Below are 18,197 nucleotides of genomic sequence, written 5' to 3'. Positions count from 1 at the left end.
AACACCATCAATCCCCTTTCCAGTGAGGCAAGCTTCTGTGGAATGTGACATTTGTTATTTCTCTTACCTGATAAGAGCTGGAGACCTAGATTCATACAGAATGCAACACACACTTTTTTTAAAAAAATATTCCTGTATGCATGAAAAAGGGCTTGTTCAGAAGAACTTGGCAGCAAAAATTTGGTTTTGTGGGTAGGTGCAAGGGAGGTAAATTCACTCTTTCTGTAGTTTTTGTGTGTCTTAAAGCAGAGAATGAAACAGGAGTGAGTTTGTTGCAGTCATGATACAGAGTATATGGTTGGAAATAATTCAAAGGCAACCTCCTGCCACTCTTTCTGTGTCGGTTGAAGAAAAGAACATTATTACAACAGACAACTGTCAGATGAAATTTCAGAATTGCTGTATTATAGAAACAGAATATACTGTGCACATTATGACCATGCTACCAATTTAGTGAATGTTTTTGATGGAATTAACAACATACATTAAAATTTATATAGGCTATAAGTGTATAATTCACCCAGCTGCCCTCCTGGACCTCCAGGCTTGATCTTTCCTTTGCATGCCTGGAATTTGTGCAGGCATCAAGAATTTMATGCCAATATATGAGGTGGCTGTCAAACAAGACCCAATGAACAGAGGTGATGGCACTTTTCCCCCTCAGTATCCAAAAGTGCAATTGCACACAAATATATCATTGCTTGTCTGAATATAAAGAGAAGCTTTAAAATCTTCTAGAACAAAGGAAMCAATGTGTCATTTTTCTATTACTTTACATGGCTTCAGTTTGTGTCCTGTAAAATAAAGTGTTCTCATCCTTGCCGTTTATTTTTGCAGTTTCTAAGAGCTTCACCATTTAGGATGATCCACCAATTTGGTTTGAAGCATAAAATGGGGTGCATTCATGCAAGTATTAGTCTTGGTGTATATGTCCTTCTGAACATCAAATTAATAATTTGATTCATGGGCGTTAAAAGGAATTTCAAGTGCTGCTCTAATGAGGACAGACAGGAACATCTTTTGATACCTTGTACTGAATTTAAGCAGTTGCCTATCTGATATACTTTATAGTGGTGCCCGCTCCGCTTCCATAATTATGGGCCTGTCAGCATTTCCATTACTAACCCCTATATTACTGMTGAAAATATCACTCCAGGATGAAGTTTTGTACAAAGCCTTTCAGCTGTGAACGAAGAAGCTTTCAAAATTAATTTTGCTGCTTCTCCAATTTAAAAAATGAAGTTTTGCTGTTGCTTGCTCTGCCCTGTACTAATGTCTTGTTTTCAGAAAAAAAAAACCCCACAGGGTCAAAATACTGATGTTTGTTTCCTGTAGCGTGAATGTAACACATTGAAAAGATAAGAACTGAAAGCTGAATGCTTTTATTTAACCACGAAAAAGCACAAGCAGGAAAAAGTACATCTGCAAGCTGCCACTGTGAGCTCAGAAMCACCTCACTTCATTTTCACCTGTGTGCAAAGATTTCAGTGGCCTCCACCCTTTTGCATAGATTCCAAAACAGTGAGGAAATTATAATTTTGGTATCAACGTAGACTGATTTGAAAATAATTATTTTAGAGTTCAAGGACACCCAGAATTAGGAGGTGCAAAAATTAATATTGCCTGTACAGTTTTGGTTTCCTGCTTTGTGAATGTATTTTTGGTAAGACTGGTTCCTGGAAAAGCTGGGTGGGGCTAGTGTGAGCACCATTTTTCATTATATAATTTTTTTGTCTTTTTTTAGTAACTTATACTCCATCTCTGAAGGTGAAACCAGTGTCTATCATGGTTTTGAGTGATGCTTATCACTAAAGTGTCCGAGTGTTTACTAAACATTAATCAATTTATTWTCATTACACTTTTGTAAATGAACAAATTCTATAATTTTGCAGCTGACAGAAGCCTGTATTGAGACATAACAGTTGAAAATATTCCATTTTTTTAGTATATGACACTTGGAACTTGATTTTTCAGGGTGGAATTGGAAACACAGTTCTCATTGACTTTAGCACCTGGCAATCTGGTAAATATTTCACATTTCCCTGAATCAGATCCCTTGTGTTGAGTGGGATACCCAGATGAGGAGGAACAAGGGATAAGCAACTGCTTGTGAGGAATTTGGGATTTAGTGATTCGCCTCGTGTTGCCTCCCTTGCTTAAATGTTGTCATTCCTCATCCTTGTGCATCACAACTGGGCCCTGGTGCTGGTGATGCCCAGAGGACACAACGCTGATGTGGAGCCTTCACTTCACTTGACCTTGAGCTGGCCCTGTTTTCCCTTCCCAGAATGTTTTTCAGCACTTTGGCAAACGGAGCAGAAGCCCTACGTAAAATCATCCACATTAGTATGCAACTGCCTCCAATAGGGAGAAAAAATGGAACATGATTATTTAATTGTGCCAGTGTTTAGGTACCCAAATACATTAATATCCAATCAGACATCCATCCCTTCCTGTAGCTCTTGAATAAAAACCTGGCTTTACCAGCTRAAGAAGATTTCCTTAAGCATAGTTTTTGTTTGTAATTATTTTGCAAACTTCAGAGAAAAAAAAAAAAAGAGCTTGACTATGACAGAATCCTAGAATGGTTTGGGTTGGAAAGGACCTTTAAAGGTCATCTGGTCCCACCCCCTGCCATGGGCAGGGCCATCATGTGATGTGTGATCACCCGGCCTCATGTGAGCTGCTGCCTCTTATCACCAGTGCTGGAACCTTGGGATGCACTGCACAGGCTGCTGCACTTGAGATAATGGAGAGGAATGGATAAAATGAGCATTTTGAATGTACACAGTGCCATATGATGGAAGAGAATAAGCAATAAAAAAAAAATCTGTGATAAAGAATACAAAAAATACGTATCCTAAATATAGTAGGATCTGTGAGAGTGTGCAGTAAGAACAGAGTATTTTAATAATTCTTCTGGAAAGCCCTAAAAAGCTTCTTTGAGAATATGGAGCTGTATTTGCAAAGACTTAAATTTAAAGGTTTATATTTAGCCRAGGGATTTTCATGCATAAGTATTTATGCAAAGACTACATGTCTGTTGAATTTCAAGTCCYTTTCCTAGCTCCCTGTAGGCATAAGAGTCTTCCAAAGGAAAAAAATTCTGACATTTATTTCCAATACAATGAATCATTTTAATTTAATAATTGCTATTATTTTTACCAGCAACTGAAACATTCCTGAACCATTTTCCTTGTGGCTTTCTCAGCCTAAAGTAGAAACAATAAAACATCATGCAACGAAAATTCAGTGGAGTTTTTACCAGCAGGAGAACAATCTTAAAACGGCAGTTGTTAGCCAGCTAAAAGTCATCTGTTACTTTCTCTGCTCRTAGTTCAGATAGAAATCTCTTCAATGTAAGTGTTTCATTTTCATATCACTGTTACCGATAGCCTGAATTTTAAATACAATTCYGTTAACAGAAAAATACCGCTACATATTTACACAATACACTGCCTATGTCAGTGTTAAAATAAATAGTTGATGGTAACATAAACTTGTGTTTTACTTAACTGGCAATGACCTGCTGCAGTATCAACATCATTGTTAGCAATATAAACAGACAGCTAGTAAATACACAACACATGCACCAAAGTGCCTTCGYTGGAATTACTGCCAGAGCAAGACTGCACTAAGTCAAACCACCAGCTGCTCATGATATTTGAGGCCAGATTCAGCAAGACAGTGGCCGTCTTCAAGTCAAATACAGATCAGCAGGAGATGAGAGTGGTTATTTGGCTTCAGCTCTAGGCTCCTTTATCTTTCATTTCAGRATAGCAATAAAACAGAAGTTGKAGYKAGCAAAAGCTACGAGGGAGCTGAGRGGATAGGGAYGGACATGAAGGCAATATTGGGCTGGTTATCTCCACCTGGATTGCCTGCAAACATTGGCCTGAGTGTTGGAGCAATCTCACTGTGGGAGCACACWGCAAAACAAGTCAGCCCACGCTGAGCTCGTGCTGCAGTCCCTGCCTGTGCTATTCTTTATTATTTTCATCCTGTTTCGCAGGTTAATTATTTGATAGCTCTTAAAACTCATCTTCTTTCGGCATCTTTTTCAGATAACCTTCAACACCACATCTAATCTTTCATTTCAAGAAAATTTAAGGCAGTCCACTTCTTTGAGCTTCTCACTTAATAACTATTCATACAAAYCTTTAAGCTGATGATGTTCTCTGAGAGGCTGTCTCAGATGAATTTCTTCTGTGTTTTAGTGTATTTCTGAAAGGATGAAACAGTATATTTTTGCTCATGGTTTTGAATTCTTGCAGGGGCAATTGCGATTTTAGGCATTTCAATGAAGTTGTTGTGAAGTGTAGAAAATTATTTTGAGGATGTTACCCGATGGTAATGACATTTAATGTCATTTTTTCCTTCTGATGTCATTGGAAGAAATGTCAGTCAAATGGCCTTAAGGAACCGTTCAGTCTCTGGATGAGAAGGAAGTGTGTCTGTGCAAGCTTCCCTTTGGGATCKCATTTCTAGACTTGAGAAAGTGCATTTTGTGCTTCATTGTTGCCCTGAATGCGTGTCCTCACAAAGATGGAACAGTGACACCACGCTGACGTCTCCCAGTTACTCACGTGGACAAAGGCACTAAAATGCAGACACCCTTTCACATCATYCTGACTTCACCTCAGCTGCAAAGAYAAAAGCATCCATTTTGTAAAGGTTGGGAGTTTTGTGATATGAATCTCACCAATAGATAGGAAAGGAAGGGAAAGAAAAGGAACTAAAAATGGAATGGCAAGGAATAGTGTAGTGTTTCAGCCCTGCAGGATTGCCTTTAATAGTAAGTGGAAAACCAATGCTAGTTTGATCTTCCTGTCGTAATGAAATTACTGAATTATCCTTTCATGTCCACAGATCAAAAAAAAATGGAGAAACTTGATCGTTCATTTATTCATCTGAATGACCTTTAGTCATTCTGGCTGACTTTGTGTCAGGGAAGGCAGTTGTCGAATGGTTGGGCTGTCAGGGTTTGTGGCACAGTCGAGGACTGGAATAACTGCATAAATAGCAAGCCTCAGATTCAAACCTTCTGGCTATGGAAGAGCCTGTTGTGTCTCTGTAGCACACGTCAGGGCTGAGAGAAAAATTGAAGGTCTATTTTTAAGAAAAAGAGCCTTGTCAAATAAGGGCTGCTACAGCAAGTTTTTGTCTCCAGTTTGTAAGTTCTGGCACCAAAACCAAAGAGGCTTTCAGGGAGTCACTGCAGTCAGGGTGTTCTGTACCAGTCCTGTGCTCTGTACTGCTCAAGCAGTTTCAAGTTTCCAAAATTTTTTTAGGAGGCCACCAAGAGCCATCAGGTTCATAATGCTGCATATTCACCCTTGTTTTCTCTACCCTATTTTGCCCATAAAAAAAAATAAAGCAAGGTGGAAGACTACCACAGGAGCTGGATCTGCAGGATTTGTACCTTTGGGGGRAACTGTAATGCTTATTTACTGCATGTGGAATTTTCTGGTCTTCATTAAGGCAGCATCAACAGGTAATATAGGAAATACATATGAATCCAAGGCTGAAACTCACACTCCATTTTCTCTCTTCCACATGCTGTAATTCAGGTGCTAGAATGCAAATCTTTTATTTGTTTTCAGTAACTGGGGAATAATTGGGCAACAGAATCCTGTGAGTTGTGAAAGAAGAGCCCTGACCCRTCACTAAATCCAATTGAATGAAAAACGCTGTTGGCCCTTTTGGAAGGCCTGTGTGGTTGTTGGATCTAAGCTTTTGTATTCTCTGTTGATGGTCATTGTGTGTTTGTGTGTTAGAAATTATTGGAAGGATGAGAAAATAAAGCAATAATCAGCCATGCTTGCCAGACTCTGGAGTTTTAATGTCACTAARTGCCATGGGAAGATGACATGAAAGCACTTGTCATCCAGCAGCCCTAAATACAACCTTGCATCTTTCCTAGCCCTAAAAGAGCTTTATTTACMACACCAGCTTCCTGTCTATGTTTTTGCCTCACTTTAAATTTCTTAAATACTTTTCAATGGTAATTACTGATKTTGCAATTTGAATTTAAAGAAACAAGTTGGAATAAAGAGTTTCTTTTGATTTTCTCATTCTGCCTGTCCTTTTTGGCATTAAATGTTACTTTTGAGACCACTGCATTATCTGTTCTATTTTATTGTAGTACCTGGGGTGTTTTATCTTTTCTAAAGGAACTTCATTTATGTGTGTTGTTTGTTTATCTGATGGGTATTATCAGTGATCCAGATAATATCAGGTGGCTGTGGTGCTAATTCAGAATCATAGCAAGAAAATGGGCACAGGACAGGTTTAATCTGGTTAACTAGAGGATACAGTATATAAAGTAGAATATATTCAGTAGATAAACTTGCATGCATRGATGGATCCCAGTGGAAATGCCAGGTCTCTTCCCACGCACTGCCCTCCTTGTCAGCGTTTGTGCTCATGGCAAAATGACCATTTGGCTGTGACAGAAAAACCACTGAGAGCTCCCCACTGAGCCAAACTGGCGGCTGCCTCTCACTGACAGTTGTGACCAGTTGAGACAGCAAATTGCTCATTACCATCCTTTCAATCAAAGAGTAGAATATTAGATGCATTAATTTATTTGGGTTTGACTAATTGTCTGCAGCCTGGACAGAAGAAAAGATGAAACAAGCGCTGTTTAGCYTGGTTGTGGTGGCTTTGCTAATCCAGGGTTGGGAAGCAAGTGTGTCACATCCTGAGGATCAGGAAGGTGTAGCTGAGGAATATCGCTGCTCTGTGTAGCTTTAATTTGTGTGTCTGAGGTGCTGGAGGCAGTTCAGCCATGGCAGTGAGGAATTTGGAGTACCCTGATGGTTATCTGCCTCTCAGGAGAATCCTGYAGTCCATACAGAGCACAAGGCAAAACAACCGCCAAGAAAAAAAAGGGAAATAGAGAATTTCGGTTTCCAAGTTGGATAATTAACCATTAACATTCCTTACCCACCGTGTATTCATTCTGTGAATGAATGTGAGAGAGGGAGGAATGGAATATTCTGAAGGTTAACAGAGGCTGGAAAGTGACAGTGTGAATCCTGCAGGAACAGTTTGCCTGAGCTCCCWCTAAAGCTCTTCCCTGAACTACTTAGCTAAAATCTTCCTAGTCAAGCTCCCAGGCCCTGCATAAAACACCACATGTTAGGATTTTCCCTGTTTTGGGAACACCTAGCAGGTAGTGTGATATCCCTACTTTCCCACCCCACAAGTTTTCAAGTAAGGGAGGGAGATTCTAAAGAAATCTGAGAAACCATCCACTGGAGCACTCCATTTGTTAGTGAGGATATTGTCCAACAGGCATTTTCCCAGCCTTTGAACTGTAGGAGAAAGCCCTGAGTATTCCCATTAAAGCACARCATTGTCTGGTTAACAAAGCTGAGRGTTCATAGAGCTTTTAGAATAAAAAAATTTGTTGTAAAAGTATTTCACAGTAACAAACCTGTGGAAATAGTAGAAATTATCTAAATGTTTTAACTTAAAGGTTATGCAGATACGTACATCTACAAATGTTTGACTGAACCACATGCATTTAAAAGTATGTTAGACTAAAATTAGATTACTGACCAACCTGTGAGACCCGTTTGGGCAAGGACATTTTTAGTGAATTTTATTCCTGTTTTAATATTTTCTTCCAGCTTTTTCCTTAATCATACCTTTTTGTGCTTCCCAAYGAATCATTTACAGGCACATATGTCAAAGAATTCTCTAAGTTTGCCTGAATTCTTTATTTTTATGAAAAGTAATGAGGAAGGTCAGGCTGTGTTGCCATGCAACAAGTTTGTGGTCTTGCTGTCTGCTCCTTCTGCATGCTATAAAAAAATCAAAAATGTAGGAGATAAAGAGTTTTCATTGGGTTGCCATTGCTGCAGCAACCACTTCCTCTCTGAATTTGAACGAATGACAAGCATTTGGGGAGTAGAAGCCCCTGGGTGGCAGGAAAGGAAGCGATGAGCTCTTTGTAACTGTATTTTTAGACTCTGGTGAGGARGGTTTTTTTTTGTTCAGCTTGCGTGTGCATGTGGTTTTTGTTTGGGGTTTTGTCAATTATTGAGGTCTGCAGCAGAATGCTTTAGATTAATTCTCTGACTTTTTCCAAACCCAGCTTTTTACAGGGTGTGTGTGCATTTCAAATCTTTGAGCTACGTGTTTTCCATTTCAAACACATGTCTCAGATACCAGATTCCAGCCCGGAGTACTCACACAACCATCACATAGCTCTCTGCTGGCCTGAGGGACTGCAGGAAGAAAACCAGGTTGTCTATAAAGAATTCTTATCTATTTATACATTTGGTTGTTATGGTTTTCAGCTTTATTCCCTGGTGCTACTGTACACCACGAACTCTTCTACCCAAAGGACACGTTCCAAGTGACGCAGCTGGCTCCAGCTCACGAGGAAGTGGTTAAMTGCAGTAGGGAGTGCAGGAAAGCTGTTTGTTCACTTACAAAGCTCTCCAGAGTCAACAGGAGAGGCTTTCCATTGGACTCAAACAGGATCTGTTCCAGCTGAAGTGGCCTTTTGGAAACTTCTTTGTACTTGGAAGTTTTCAAAAGGCCACAACACAAAACAAAATTCTTGTGGTGGAAAGAAAGATAGTCGCACTTAGAAGCATTGAGAAATTGATTTATCTGTTACTTGTAGCACAAGCAACTTCAGAAGGGTGGAGAGTCCAGCACAGAACAGGAGCTACTCATTCTTTTGCTGCTGATGATGGTCATTACTGCTGTTGTTGATATCCAGAGGGGTAGGGCAAGGAGATCTSTCCTAGAAAAGCTTTTTAGTTCCCTGGTACATAGTCAAGGCTCCATTAATCCCACTGGATTCTCTCACGTGCTGATATCTGCACTGATAAATTGCCAGCTGTSGTTTACAGCCCCTGGATAATCTCTGCAGGTATCTGTGTGGAATATAGAGATACATATTGGTTGTATAAACTCAAAATGTTTTATTTATCCCAGATATTACCACTCTTTTCAAATCTTCCCAAGTATGATGGACACACGTAATTCTTCTGCGTTGSTTAAAATCTGCAGGTTGTTGTTTCCTGCACCTCCCTCTGCTCTGTTTCCAGGTTCTGTCCCAGAGGAGAAGCTGCCTGTGTTTGTAATGTTCTAGACTTCCTTCCAGAACACTAAAACCAGATAAGCACTGCTGGAATGCCTAATGCTGTGACCCTTTCTGTTAAAAACATCTGGAGACAATATAGCTTCACATTCCTGGATTATGATAAAATTGAATTGAGCCTATAGAGTCCCTTGTCAGGAATTCTTTGCCTTCACCCTCCCTTTGRTTTACATGTGGTATTGAAAGAATGTCTGCTCTGGAAGCTTTGTAGCCTGTCAGTCAGTCAGGAATGTGATCCTTCCTGGAAATTTTGCTTATCCTTGCGTAAGAGCTTCTGTTCTGTGTTGTGCTGGAAGGCAGCAATTCTGCTCATCTGTGCAGCATCAAAGAACTTGCACCTTCAAGGTGGGAAAAGTTTGAAATGCAAGGTTTGTGCTCTAACTCTAGAYAGAGACATGAGCACCCTGACCCCTCCAGAGTGTGCACCCCACAGCTGCTTTTTGTTCTGCAGCAAAATCCACRTTTCCAGCCCAAGAGTTTATTGGCTGCAGTTTTGATTTTCCATAAGTCAGTGGCAGGCAAACAGATTTCGCCCCTAAATGTATTCACAACATTTCTTGGAGAATTATGCATGCAACAGAGGTATAAGTACAAAAGTTGTAAATTCCTATGGCAGTGATTCATGTCAAGGTGGGGAGATTCTGTCACAGATTTGTAGAGTAGGTATTTCAGTTGTTTTAGTTTCTAATTAACTAAAATGGAAAAATTATGTCTTCTTTCAGTACTAGTTTTGAGATTTCAGTGTATCTTAAAAATCTGGGGAGGAAAGTATGTCTTCATTTCCTCCTTATGCAATTGCTCTCATGTGCTTCCTTCCATCAGATGACTGCAGATAACCTTAAAATTTTCATGATCCTGATCCCTGGGTTAGATGCAGAGATRCAGAAGTGACCTCAACTATTTACAGACATAGAATTCTTTATAACATTATTTTTATCTACAGGGTGCAGGAATAAAACAAGTGAATTTTAAAAATTAAATTGAAGTCAGTTTTATTTAAGTAGATCAGAAAGTGGGATGAAGCACTTGTGATAATCAAATAAAATATTCTGGACTGTGAATATATTTTTGTTTCATTGTAMGTGGCAAACAAAATTTCACTCTCTTCTGCATAAATTATCAGAAGGSAGATTGGATTTGCCTTGTTCAGCTTGTTTCTACTAAATACTAAATCCTGATGCTGTTTTATTCATTGTAGATTGTGCATACTAAGAAAGTTCTCATTTTTTCATATTTATAAGCAGAATTAYATTGCCTAAAATGCATTGTAAGGAATTTTCTTGCCAAAAAACGTAATTGCAGAATTATTCTGTGCTGTGATTCTGAAAAATTTATGGAATCCTTTGTAGTCTCTTTGGTGCTTCTGAACTCGAAGTTTACTCTTTTTTTTTCTGAAAGCATTGAATTCTCTGCAYTTGAAAGTTGATGGAGTTGGTGTGAGAGAGATCTTTATAAGTCATAAAAATGAGTAATTACTGAAGAAGAGTAATTAGAGAGAAGAAGCCTGAGGGGAAAGAAGTTCTACTTAAACATTAAGCAAATACCATTAGCCATGCAAAAAGAGAAAATCATTTCTAAAAGCATGAATAGATGCACACGTGTTTGGTCCATTCATAGTTAAAGATAAACCTAACTCCCAAGTCCATTTCTGCACTCCACTGAATTTTGAAAGGGTCAAAGGATATATGAAACTCTGGACACTCCCAGTTTAAACTGAACCAAATTAAAATTACTGAATTTTTTAAATCCTGCACTTCACAGAARTCAACTTGAAAAACAGATAACAGCTTTTGCTGTCAGGTTTAATAGAGGGAACTTCTCCATCACCATCACCAGTCCATGGAGAATGTTACATTTCACTGTGAGTGAGTCCCGTGTCACCCCATGTGCAGAGCTCGAGCCTGCTGCTGGAAAGAGATTGGTGACAGAATACCCATGCTTTTCCAGTCTGGCTTTTCTTGGAATATCTGAAATGGAAATAGTATTTTCCTGGAATCTCAGGAAAAGAGTTTGTGTCTCTGAAAAACCTTTAGTAACCTCTACAAAAATTAYGTTGCAGTTTTGCTTCACTTTACTGCATTCTAAGTTAAAATTTTAAGATATTTGCTGAACAGCTCCTTGAGCTTCAGGCTTTAAATGAACAACAATCTCGTGAATGAATTGTGGCAAACAAATAAAATATGCTTTTGCCTTAGAAAAAGCTCCAATAATGTTTGATAGTTATCAAACTGATAGTGCACTGTAAGGCAAGAGTGAGCTGTGCATGAAAAGCAGGAAACTGGAATCAATGTTTGCAGATAATCAGAGCAGGAACTCATCAACAGGGCTGAGAAGATGTGAAGAGTGGTCAGTGTTCAGCACTGACAGACTGCTCAAGAAACACAGCAAGAACCTTTTCACTGCTCTTTATGTGCACAGAGGAATTTGGAGAAAACCTCCGGAAATGTATCTGCATTCCTTGCAGGAAATACATGGAAAAATCTAAAGAATAGAGTATTATTGGTATTTATGTACGAAGCACATAGTGTACAYGGTTTGAAAAATGTAACCAGCTGACTCACTGTAAAATATTGTTAATAAAAACGGATTCTTAAAAATTGTATGAGCTTGTACACTCCAGATAAACAGCTGGCTTTTTTCAATAGCACAGCTGGTGTGGAAGCATAAAATGACTACAATTTGAACAGGACATGAGCTATATTTGGCAAACCATTTGCATGAAAGCTGAACATTTGCAACTTCATTTTCATTTATTTTAATTTTCATTGTGCACCTATTAACCAGAGATCTGGACCTGCTCCTGTTGATTTCACTGTCTCTTGTTTAGTTTTTATTACAAGCTATTGTAAATGTAGAGTAGGCCRTGTTTCTTTATCTCGAAATACAGAGGAGGATACTGACTTTCAGCATCCAGTGTGTCACTGCTGAACTGTTATTCACGGGAATTTGGGCAGATAAAGTGTCTTAGGGATATAATTTCTTCCCTGAAAAGGCAAAGCAGACATGAAAGCAGCAAGAATGGCACTTCACAGCATGCAAAAGTCAACTGTTCCCACTGCAACTGTTTGTTTGTGAGGCTACAAAAGCATGTTCCCATGAATTTGGGCAATAGCAAAGAATACTGCTGATGCAAGTCAGCAGATGTGTAGTGCTTTGTGGTTCACAGATGCATGCAGGAATTAGTTGAAAGAAAAATTTCAAGCTCAACTCTAAACTCTGACTGGTCAGATTCTTTATATATTACTGCAGGAAGTGACATTTATACCACTAAATGACTTGCATGATTGTCTGGGGCCTCAAAYCACAGCAGTGAATCATACTAACATTTAGATTTTAGGACCTAAATGTTTGGTGTTTTTCCTTGATTATCTTTTGTATAGATAAAACTGATTTCCTTTTGAGGTCAGTAATTTAGAAATCTGTTTTTGCTCCTGGAGCTACTTTCTTGTATTTGTGCCTCAGGGAGAGCCATTTAAAACACCAGTTCATAAAAACTTCTTTGTCATTTCTGCATGACAAAGAGAATGCAGTGCAAAGGTGCCTGGTTTGCTCTAAACATCTTCACTTAGAAACAAGAAGTGAAACGAAGTGTTAGTGCAGACTCCACGCTGCTGTTTGGCCAGGCTAAAGGAGATTTGGGGTCGGGTCAGCAGCCTGGGGATCTCTGCACAGCACTGCACTGGGCTGTAGAACACCCCCTTCTGCCTTCTCTGTTTATTATTCATGTTTTCCTTGCAGAATTTCCCAAGGAGTCAAACCCAGCAGTCCTCTTTTCACAGGACCCTAGCCCACAATGTCATTATTTCACCAGGAAAATCACTATTTTGGAAATACAAACCACTAATTTCACACTGGTAAATTCTGCTCCATAAGAGACWCTTCCAAGTTCAAATTTACAGTGAATTTATTTTCTTCCTGTTTTCTCTCCTCCCTCTCTAGGAAAAAAAGAGGGATAATTTCAGTTCAGTTTTTAACTCTGCAGTGGTTACAGGTCTGACTGATTTCCCCCYGTAGCAATGTCCTGCAGTAAAACTCTGAGCTGGTGTTATCCAGAGATGCCCATTGCTTGCACAGCAACAGCTCTGTGCCCCAACCAAACCAAATTATATCTGAATATCTGAAACCAAACCAAACCAAATTTCAAAAGCAGCCAAGGAGGAGCCAACGCAAACCCACCCATACACGAAACATGAAATACCAGCRCACTGCACATTCCTCTGTTCTTGTTAAAACCAATCTAGGAATGTTAATAACAAGGCAAACAAATCACTTTGTCAGAASCTGGAGCTTGTGTCATGGAAAAGATTCCCTTGAATTATTGTTAATAGCTGTGAATCATCACCTGCAGGGGTTTGGGATCAGAGGGCACAGCCCTGGTGCTCCATCAGCCCGAGCTGTGATTGTCACACGYGAGGGCTCTGCTCCCAAAATCCACAGGAGCGTGAGGATGCATCAGGATTCACCATCCCAGATGAAATGATGTCTAATAATGCCAACATGAGGGATTTATGGTTAGTGAGGCAGAKAAGAGAAACCACTTCTCTTTAAGTAATTATCGTTTAGAATAAAAAAGAAATTACAGATGTGTCTTGTGGTTACAGCACCGAGCTGGAATCACCAGATTGAGGCTAAATTCCCTGTTCTACCGCAGACGTTTTTTTAAGGTTGATGTATTAATTTCTGTTTCAATTAATCAAATATAAAGCAAGGTTWATACTCTTCTTTGCCTGTTTTTCAGTATTTAACTGGAAGCTTTTCGTAACTATGCAATGCAGGGCTTAGGTCTTGACCAAACCTGAAAACAATGCCCTCAACATCAAAACAAACACAACAGGAAAYTTCAGTGTATCCTCCTAAACAAAGATGTTTACTCAAGCAAATRCACTTCCAAACAATTTATTCCAGAGGTAAAATATCTCTGTAAAACTGCAGGGAAGAGATTGCTGGGAGTGACAGGCTCTGCATGTTTGGACAARGAGCTTACCTGGGGATCACCATGTTTGTCTCATGGTGGTCCTTTGAGGAATAATCAGAAATTGTTTTAGATAATTCCAAATGTGGACAAGTGAGGAGTAACATTCCTGTTAAACTTTTTTGCAAAAAAATAAAATTAAGTCCTGGAACACGTTCACATGGAGCACACAGAGCATCTTGCAAAGACTATGACTTGAAAATAGATCAGAAACMTATCAATCAGTTTTAAGATTGTTTACTGTGAATGAGACAGCATTCTATAAATCAGAATTCCTTAATAAAATTGCAACCCTTTTGCCATAATCAATGCCCTTGGATTYAGTGTAGCTGGACAGATATAACTGATGATGAAGCTGATTCATTGTATTTTGTTGCTGGAAATAAATCTTAACTAAATTGAGGTCAATGACAAAACAACTATTGCCATCAGTGGAGGCAGGATTGACCCTTTAGAGCTGCCTTTGGACAGATCTGTTTCACATTAGTTGTTGCTAGTTTTCTTCATTTTTTTCTGTTTTACCTTTGCAGTTTTCTGAGGACAGCACTAGAAGCCACTGGCRTGTTTTAGCATGAACCTGTGTGAGAAATTCTTTCCACTTTCTGAAATTCAGAGCACAAAACTATAATTACCTTGAATAGKCAGAAAAGACACTCAGTGTCTTCTGGACTCCAGCTTCTCTCTGCAGGAAGGGATCTCACTGCTGGCTTAGAACAAAAAATTGCTCAAATTGAAATGGCACCACCATCCCTGATGGTTTAGTCTGGTYACAGAGAAGTAAATGTAGATGAAAGGATTCAACTGTTCTTTTGAATATAAGAATTATGTAAGATGAAGCCAATGATAAATCTGTTACATTTTCTGTGAGCATTAAGAAGATAAGAACTTCAAGGAGTGGTATGACAATTTCAGATAGGAGATCATTCTGGCGTAATTTCCCCTTTGAGAGAGCTTTATTTTTTATATTCCACCTGAAGTTTGAAAGTTTGTGCTCTAAGACTCATATTAAATCAAAACCTGAGCAATAGGCAGTCAGGCTGAAAGAAATTCAGGCRTGTTTGTACAAAGATTTCTTGTGCAGCTCCTGCTGAAAACAGTGGGAGCTCTGCAAATGAAAGATGGGTGAGGTGAACCCCTTTTAAATTTTTTTTTTTCTTTTTTTTCTTTTTTTTTTCTCTCCTATCTGAGGGATAAAAATGCTTCTGGCCTCGCTCATAATTTTAAACARAATCAGATTGACCATCCTTATGCTGTTGCTAACATGAACCTTGTTTCTTGTATGACTAAATCCCAACAGCAAACACCATCTGCTGTTGAAGGAGCAGACGAGTCACCACTGAGACAAAGTCTCACTCATTAGCACTTGGAAAACATCAGGGCTACTACAAAACCTACACAGAAATACCCTTAGAGATCTCTAACTCCACGTTCTGTGATTTTTTTTATTTATTTATTCTTTATTGAAGGTCTTCCTCTGGTATTGAATAAATTTTCCCCTCTTAAACTGAAGGATTTACAAGCAAAGATCCAAATTTGTATCAGGTGCCATTGTGTGAAATTTTACTGAATTCCTTGAAACAGTAGATGGTCTTGGAAAATTATCTTACAGCTAAGAACAGAAATTCAGAATGTGATAGAGCAGCATAAATAGTAGTGGCACATCAGTTTACTCTTGCAGGAATAATGTGTGTCATTTACTGTTGTTAAATGATTCTTAAGTGCTATTTCYCCACAATATCCATAGGAACTAAGGAAAAGCTGTGACTTTTTATTCAGGCATTTAAATTCCAGCAAGTTCTAAAAGACACATCTGTGCCTTGGATTTTATTCATGTAAATAGAAACATTCACTTGAAAAAATGCTATTTTATCTGAAATAATAGTTGTGTACTCTCTGATTTAGTGAARTACTGTTATTTTGAAAGTTAACATTTTCCATTCTGCTCTAGAATGATTTTAACATTTTGTACAGCAGATAGAAACAAATGAATAGCATACAAAAGAGCTAAGTCAGATATTTTAAAATAAGTGTAAAAATATKTTTCCTTTGCAGAATAGAGCTGCTTTCCAGCAGGACTGCCCAGTCACTTCAGCAGTTATGAAAGGTCTTAGAATGGTCTGGGTTGGAAAAGACCTCAAAGCTCATCTSRTTCCAACCCCCTGCCATGGGCAGGGATGTCACTCACTGATCAGGCTGCTCAGGGCCCCATCCAAGCTGCCTTTGAAGGGGGATATTTCTGCTCTTTAGCTATGGCAAATCATCGCCTGCGCAAGGCGAGGAGCAGTGGGGTTCCTGCAGGAGAGCTGTCCAGCAGCGGTGCCTTCTGTTCCCTGCAGCATCTTCCAAATGGGAAGCACCATGCTGAGCTGCCTTGGGCACCTTCTGGGATCTGGGTATAATTGGAATGTGTGTGATTTTGAGGAGAGCCTTCCTTTAAGCACTGACTGTGCAGCATCTGTAGAGCAGCTGCTGACCCTTATCTGCAGAGCGCAGTGGGCACGAGGCTTAGCCTCTCTTTAACTTCAGCTCAGATTCATTTACCATTTTTACTCATTCATTTGTTGATTTATCAGATCAGTCTTTGGGATCTGATATCTTGCAAGCATTTTATGGTGGAGTGGGTCCATGAAAGAAAAACAACCTCTGTTAACAAAACGTGGTGTTGTAGGGTTATCTCTGATTTGTGATTCCGGAGCAAATAAAGGCATCAGTACGACCCCACAGCTGTTGGCAGCGTGATTGTACATTCCTCTTGATGCTTCTGAGCCAACACTTCCAGCAGAAGCTGAGGTRTTTTGTATCTGGCCATTAAAACTAAGAGCAAAGGACAACATGGACGTAGGAAATGGATATGTGCAATTATAAAACGCTTTCCAGAGGTGTCCATGGCAACTAAAAGTCGTAACTTTACRGGATAACAAAAAGCCCAATAGAGATCATGATCGAAATATTGACTTTATGTCAAACTGTAATTCCTCTCTCTACTCCCCAGCTGACCTTTTTATATTCCACAGGATATAAATTACTGACCTCTTCCTTTCCATTAGAAGATAAGGACCTTATCACCTTTTCTCTTTTCTGCCATCCTTATCACTCCACAGGCAGTAAGTCTGTGCTCCCAGGTGGTCTAATTGATACATATCTAATTAAAGGTGAAGCATTTTTTCTTGACATGTATTCAGCTTTGAAGTGTGTTGCTTTGATTTCAGACCTGAGGAACAGCTTTGTGTGCCTGAAAGTTATTCTTTTTCAAACTGTACTAATTGATCAAATCAAATGTGCTACAAACTTTGCCTTCCCTTTGTGCCAATGTATTCATTTTTGTAAGAGCAAAGGAGAAGACAATTTGTCATGGATTTAGTTAAAAGCTGTGTGTGAGGTCTGCAGCTCTTCAGAGCCTTTGAGATTTGAGCAAAATGTTTGAATATGATGAGACAGAGAAAAGGGATTCAGTAGAGACAAAGGTTGATAAGTGGATTAGCAAGTTACACAATGTTAGGACTTACTCTCTTAAATGATCTTCCAAGATGCAAACCCTGAATTTCTTACCTTCTTGTGGCCCGTTGCTGTAGGGGAATAAATTTGGATTATGTAGAATTGAGGAATTAATATAGGGTGCCCCCCATCATCCTACTCCTTGTTTTGCATAGTAAGATTGTCTTGTTGCTAGTTTCTAATAAGGCCTGTGATGGTTTGGGTTTTTTTTCTGAGCTAATTGCTCTTTTGATTTGGGCTTTAGAAAGGATGTGATGGGATTGCTGTTTATAATATGCAATAACCACAAGAATCTCATGGAGTTTTCTGAGGTCAGACTGTCACGATACTTTTGTTTGCCTATGCTGAGCTAGTTTTGGCAGCTTGTGTGGTAGCTCAGCCATTCTCTAAATTAACAGGTTGTTCTTTGTATTTGAAAGGGATTGATGTGATTGAAGTGATTAACATTTATATGCCTACACAAATTGCTCTGGGGGAGAGAGGGATCCAGTCGAGAGCGCTGGATGGGTCCAAAGGCAATTTGTTATAAGAACCCTGATATGTTCAAGAATGTGCAAAGGACTTGAGAATAAAATTTCAGACCAGAAGATGACTGGGAAAGTAAAA

The 18,197-nt window shown here is 39.1% G+C and overlaps 1 protein-coding gene across 1 annotated transcript in view; it reads left to right on the top strand.

Moving 5' to 3' along the window:
* PITPNC1 (phosphatidylinositol transfer protein cytoplasmic 1) overlaps positions 1-18,197 on the top strand; it is a 78,126-nt gene that overhangs the window by 17,770 nt on the left and 42,159 nt on the right. The gene's annotated exons all lie outside the window — the stretch shown is intronic.

This window comes from Malurus melanocephalus, unplaced genomic scaffold, assembly GCF_030028575.1.
Source record: "Malurus melanocephalus ecotype Western Australia unplaced genomic scaffold, MMel_1.1 scaffold_98, whole genome shotgun sequence".
NCBI classification, from domain to species: Eukaryota; Metazoa; Chordata; class Aves; order Passeriformes; family Maluridae; genus Malurus; species Malurus melanocephalus.
The sequence above is the reverse complement of the archived record's forward strand: the minus strand, read 5'-3'. Positions and strand labels throughout refer to the sequence as shown.